A 6,997-nucleotide genomic window follows, 5' to 3' on the forward strand; every position below is an offset into this window, starting at 1 on the left:
AACGTTTTTCGAGATTGTTCGGAGCGTGGGCAAAAAAACAAAAAGACACAAGCGCGGACTCTAGTAACGAAAGAAATGGAGATGAATGCTTTCTTTTAAAATATCTATAACCCAAATGTTTCGTTTTTCTCCTTTATAAGTCGCTTTCGCTTTCTTCGTCACAAGAGTAGAGGAGACAACAACACTCGATGTCTGAGAGTTTCTGCCACAATATTTGCCGACAGAACGGAGTCGAGAACGGAGCCTTCTAACTTGTAAACATCATATTCTTATGCTAATGTGCTTATGTCGACGTTCGTTTTCACTTGGCATGAACTACTTATGCTTGCGTTTGTGCTTGCGCTTGTGCTTGCGTCGCTAGTGAAAACCAGGCTTTATTTATCGACACTGCCATCTAAGGCCCGGTTCATACGTCGCATTTCTGCCGTGTCGAATTCAATTAAACGAATTAAATTCGGCAGAAGTTAAACGTCTGAATCGGCTGTCGAATTTCTGTCGCACGTTCGACTAGTCTTGTCGCATTATCCGACAGAAATGCGACCCCAATCCAAACGTCGTATTTCTGCCGTGTCGAATCTGAAAAAAGATACACATATTTTGCGTTTGGATATATAGTTCGGCTAGCCAGTAAACTCAACTTGCAGTATAACCTCCAAATTAAGTGCGACACAAGTGCGACGTATGAATCACAAGTCGCATTTCTGCCGCGCTAAATTGAATTAAATTCGACACGGCAGAAATGCGACGTATGAACCGGGCCTAAAATTACGCACTCTCGTACCAGTACCTTTTCTAAGTGCGTCGGCCCGCACTTTCTAACCTATGGTTACCACTAGTTTTAACCTCATTTCCAAATAAATTAATCCCATTGATTTCCGTTGTCTGGCGAAGCTTGTTAGATAATATTTCTGCGCTCAATATGAAAAGATATGGGGAAAGCGGGCAGCCTTGCCTAACCCCTCTTGTTGGTTTAATCCAATTGGTGGTAAAGCCATTATTCAATACCGTACTTTCGATATTTGTATAAAAAATTCTCATCCATCTTTTGACATTATCGCCAAAGTTGAAGAGATCTAATACCTTCATTATGAATTGCCATTCCAAGGTGTCAAAGGCTTTCTTAAAGTCCAGTGATACCAGAATGCCCCCTTTCTTTTCCGACATGGTGTACTCCATTACATCATTTATCAGGCGTATATTTTCTCCAATATAACGACCTTTCATGAATCCGGTTTGATCGGAGTGAACTAATTTTGGAAGTACTGATTCTATTCTTTTGGCTAACGCTTTAGATGCAATCTTATAATCAATGTTGAGTAAGGTTATAGGTCTCCAATTCTGAATGTCTAGTAGGTCAGAGTCTTCTTTAGGTATCAAAGTAATTACACCTCTTCGCTATGAAATGGAGAGCTCTCCATCTTCAAAGGCTTGATTAAGGCTTTGGATCAGATCAAGTCCTATTAAGTCAAAGAAATGTTTATAGAACTCAGCGGTGAATCCGTCTTCACCTGGAGATTTATTATCTTCAAAAGATTCTAGTATCCTTTTACACTCCTCCATGGTAAAAATCCCTTCCACTTGTTCCTGTTCTTCGTTACTAAGTTCTGGGATTTCAATTTCCCGAATAAATTCATCAAAAGCTTCTTGGGTCACAGTTGTTTTAGAGCTGTAAAGGTCCTCATAGAATTTCTCTATTTGTTGTAAGATTTTAACCTCTTCTTTTATTGTTACGTTATCGCTAGTTTGAAGTTCGGTTATTGTCTTCCTATTATAGTTTCGCTTTTCTAAATTAAAGAAATATTTAGTCGGCCGCTCTCCTTTCTCTACCCACCTGCATTTCGATCGGAAAATTGCAGCGCGCCCTTTTTCTTCGTATATTGATTGAAACTCTGTTTTAAGGTTGTCGTACTCATTTAGCGTATTCTCTATATCTGATAAATTATCGCTGTTACATATTTCATGGTCTAGCTCTTCCAGTCGCTTGGAGATTTGTACTTCCCGTTTTAAAGCAGCTCTCGCTTTTCTTTTAGCAAAAGAGATGGTGTTGTCACGAATTTCCATTTTAATTAATTCCCATACTAGTCTTTTGTCTTTCAAAGATGCATACTTCTCACGTAATCGAGGGATAAGATCGCGGATTTTAAATATATAACTGTCATCTTTCAGTAAGGTGTTATTGAACTTCCAGAATCCTGGTCCCCTTGGAGAATTGTTTGGTAATGACAAACAAAGAAAAACTGTTTTATGATCTGGTGCTATTGAATTAGTAATTCCGATGCTTTTAACATGTTTTGTCAAGTTCTTTGCAATTAAAATAAAATCCAATCTAGATTTGACGTTTAAAGCTTTGGATACATATGAATATATATTCAAATTGGGGTGATGAACTCTTTGTATATCTATTAGATCAAAAATTTCCATTGTCATAAGAAGAAGCTCATGTTAATCACTTAATGTATGGACAACTTTAACGCGAAAGGTCTGTGATGCTTAATAAAGTGTGTTTATAAGTACTCATTGCAATTTGCTTGGCTTGAAAAATAGTACATTAAGCCCGCCGCTGGTTCTCATATAATCACCCCCATCGTTTCTATCGCCTCTGTCACTTCAAAAAATTTTCTTGCGATCGGGGCAATTATATGAGAACATTACACAGACGATCGGGACGATCACAATCGCTTGGATCGCCATTGTTCTATCCTCCTAGCTTCTCTTTCCCTTCTTCGCCGTAAATCTGCAATAACTGAGAAGATATGAGGCCACAATTAAGCTTTGCTCTTTCATTGAAGGCTGTCGTTGTGCTGTATCTAGGGCTTAAATGTTTGTATTGAGTAGGTTTTCGCTCATACCAGGCGATGAGGGCGATCATATGAGAACCCCATGATCGCTTCCATTTGCCTGCGATCGTCTCAGTAGTTGCAAACGATCGATGCGATAGAAACGATCGGGGAGATCATATGAGAACCAGCCTCTAGGATCACCCGGCAAGCAAACCGCGCGATTACGAACTTACTGCAAATGAGCTCAAATTTGAACTCTTTTGTAAAATCTTCAGAAAATGATTTTCTTGTTACTATTTTTTAAAGCGTACAACCATCATGTGCGACATTTGAACGATAAAAATGCTTCTAAACAGGAACAAAAAAACAGCCAAAATGAACGACTGAATGCTTAAGAGGGGACAAGGCACTTGCACAATTTCAATTTCAATGGCGTTTTTCTCAAAATCTACACTTGTGACTCCACCTCAAAATTTCAGAACATAGAAATTGGCTCTAATTAAACATTCATGCAAAATACAATTAAATATGTTAGACAGATTTTTCGCAAAAATTGGAAAATGTGGGGTTTTCAGCGAACAGAAAATAACAGAATTAATACCGTCAAAATTATTCACTAAATACAATTGTACATGTGGGATGCTAAAATACAATAGCAGTGCAACATCACTTGAAAACGTAACATTAGAAGGCAGAATTATATCTGAAAATCTCATGCAATCCTTTCAGAAGTTGTTTTAAAAATAGTTAGCAGAAACGGCACGGGTATTAATGAAAAATCTAAAATCCTCATTTTCGCTTCCTCCAGGAACGAACTGTCTTCTTTGTTTCATATTCAAAAACAGTAATTTGACATGGCGTTATTTGAGTTCAAAACTTGTTTTTCCCTGATAGGCAAACATTCGACATTGTAATTTGATAGTGGTTTCTAATGAATATTTCAGGTAATTTGCTCGTTTTGCGACCTTTTAAGATACGCGAAAAAGGATCCCTTTTAATTCCAATAAAAATAAAAACATAAAAAATTATTCACAAAATCATATCTCCATGTCAAAAGTAGATGCATCTTCAACTTGTTTCACGCATCTGAAATTGATTATTTTAAAATCCATAATAGCTATATCTCCGGATTGATCACTCATATCTTTTGGCTTGGGTTTTTAAGAACATCAAAAAGAGATCAACACGCTTTGTAATATCCAGTCGAAGAATGATAGAACTAATTTACATACATTTTCCGGCTTTTAACTCTCCCGGTTAACAAGAAGCATTTTTACTAACATGAACACTTGTTATTGGCCGGAGCATGTCCATTAACGCAGTATAAGTACTTCAGAAATAAATCTCAAGAGTTACAAAGCTTTAAACTTATTTTAAGCTTTGAATTATATGCGTAGGCCGGGTCTTCAAGAAATGGTGTTCCTTTCCAGCATATTATCATTGCATTGATTGGAAACGAAGACAAATTTTTACAGGTCATGAAGTTAGGACAGGTTGAAACACGTTTACATTTTTCTCCTGCTAGCGAAATTGTACTGCACTTTATTTCATAGACATTGTGTGTCGTCCGACCGATCATAAGAAATATCACACTAAGAGATTTGTTTTACTGAGCATGGGGAGGAAATGGAATCACCCCCTGTACTTGTCCTTTTGAATGGAATTTAAACCAGTGATTATCAATAGTGAAAAACCGTCATGTCGCAATAATTGAATTCTTTGGCAACAAATAAGACAAATAACTTAGCAGCTCTGGCTTTCCGGCTATTAAATATCCAACGTAAGAGTTACAGATTTTAACTTCTATCTTTAATAGTTCTGGCAATTTTTAATGACCTTTTTAACGAGAAATATCCATTACTCAATGATAGCACTTTAAAATCATCAGAGTCACTTCGATTATTTCGGACGAATGAAAACAATTCCTTACGTTTGATATGGTATATGTATTCCTTTCTCGGAGTTTTATCATGTCATTTCACTTTTTTTGCAATTATTATTTTACCTAAAAAATTCATTTTTAATTCACATATAATTCTGCAAATTATATCTATCTCCATTGCATAAATTGTTTAGTCTCAGAAAAATCATGCCATTTAAAAACTCGTCATCGCTTCACTTTCCTCCTCGCTACCAATGTTCAAGTATCTCAACACAATAATAGTGTTAAGGGGAAGCGTTATTGTTCTTTTCGATGTGCTAGTGAATGAAAGTAAACTTGAAAATGGGAAATCATTTCTTGGCTTTTAACTGACCTTAATGGCGAAATATGTGAATGACACTTGAATATATTTTTCCGCTGTATCTTTTATGTTGTTTAATAAAATGAGGTCTTTAGTGAAAACAAAGCTTTTCCAGCATTATAAATTTGGTTAGTTCTGAAGAAAACCCCACAGAACGGAGAATCAAGTCAGACCAAACTCATCGCTGAGAAAAGAGAGCGATATTTAGACGCAATTAGCAACATCAAGTAGAAGAAATCACTTTGGAGAAAAGTCTAGTCGACGATCACAGGTAGGCAAAATCAGGCACTTCGAAAACGACTACAAACAACCAAGTTGAAAAACAAACCGCGCGGTTTATTCTTTACAAAATTGTGGCCAATTTCCATGTCGATTTGAACTTAGCATTTAAAGTAACGTTTGATTTATTTCTTATTATAAATCGATGGAAGGTATCAAACCATTAGAAAGAAGTCGTTTTCCTTTCCTAATTTTTCTTCCTTTTCCCTACTTTTTTCCAAGAAAAGTACATTACGTTCGCTTTTTATTTCATATATTCATTTCATATCTTCTCCATCCACGGGTATATTACGAACTCACAAGTGACCAGCTCCCAGTTGGCTTGATAGCTCAGTTGGTTAGAGCGCTGCACTGGTCGCAGAGGTCATGGGTTCGATTCCCGTTTAAGCCTGAATTTTTTTCAGGCTTGCTTTTCTCAACTGCTTAAGTTGAGTACATTACTGCGATGATCTTTCATTTGCTTAAAATGTATATCCGCAGTACAAATATATGAATTTCATATATTCATTTCATACATTCGCTTTTTACTCGCGCAAGATTAGCAACATTATATATCAGGATATAGGTTTAAAAATAAAAATATATTCTATGTAGGGTAATATACGGTGGAAAAACGACAAAAAATCTGCCAATTTAACTGATAATTTTTATTATGTTACCTTTGGAAATTACCTCAGTCTACTTTTGTGTAAGATGACAAAATACATCATCATGATCTTTTGAGAAACATTGTCGGCGAATAATTATTTTATTTAATTGCCTTCGACCGTGGAGGAGGAGGGCCATTTCGTTATCGCCGTGATCGATAGCGTTTACATCGTTTTCATTCAAGGAATCATACATAGGTCTCGACCATTTCTCTATTTCTTAAGTTTAACTCTATTTTAGTATTTTGTTTTTAGTCATTTCAATTATCATTTTTTATGTATAATATAATAAGGGCCACTAGTTTCTCAGTTTTTAATTGTAAAGTGTTTTTACCCTCTTTAAATAAGTTATTATTATTATTATTATTATTATTATTATTATTATTATTATTATTATTATTATTATTATTATTATTATTATTATAAGCTTTTCCTCTCTTTTTGTAAACATTATATAAAACACGAAGCTTGATCTCGACTGCTAAGAAAAATTAAAACAAAATGTTACACGAGGCAAAACTATTTCCATCGATTATCTCCAACAGAGCATTAAGCAGATCACAGCTTTCAACGTGTTGTTATTAAATATTTATTATTGTTACAATCCCACATCTGTCAAATCAATCGCTTACGTTTGTCGACAAAGGGCCACCAATTTTAAATGTTATTTAATTCAAACTTGCATCAAAACTAAGTAAAGCACGGTTTATATTTCCAAGCTTTCTTCTGTCACTGTTTGTGTGTTTGTTTCTCGGTTTATATGCAATTAGGAGTTGAAGTTTAAATTTGTTTTATGTAAGCAATAGAAACCGCGAGGAAAAATATTTATGGCAATTTAAAGTATTTCAAACGTTCTGCACTAGCCAATTTTAAAGCGAATGGGCGAGCAAAGATAAAACACCTTTCTCGTTCTACAAAGTGTTAAGACCACCGTTAAGCCGTCAAGTCATGAAAAATATACCTTTCTTTCCCTATAGCAAGAGTTAATTCCATTGACGAGCCGTCAAGCCGTTTCATTATAATTGACCCTGCACGTTTTCGGTAGTTG

The 6,997-nt window shown here is 35.6% G+C and overlaps 1 non-coding gene across 1 annotated transcript; it reads left to right on the forward strand.

Moving 5' to 3' along the window:
• Positions 1-5,621: 5,621 nt before the first annotated feature.
• On the forward strand, positions 5,622-5,693 carry Trnap-ugg (transfer RNA proline (anticodon UGG)). The gene has a single exon. It is a non-coding gene; the product is annotated as a tRNA-Pro (tRNA).
• The last annotated feature ends 1,304 nt before the right edge of the window (positions 5,694-6,997 follow it).

The sequence above is a fragment of the Oculina patagonica genome, chromosome 9, assembly GCF_052425735.1.
Source record: "Oculina patagonica isolate OP01 chromosome 9, crgOcupat, whole genome shotgun sequence".
Taxonomy (NCBI): domain Eukaryota; kingdom Metazoa; phylum Cnidaria; class Anthozoa; order Scleractinia; family Oculinidae; genus Oculina; species Oculina patagonica.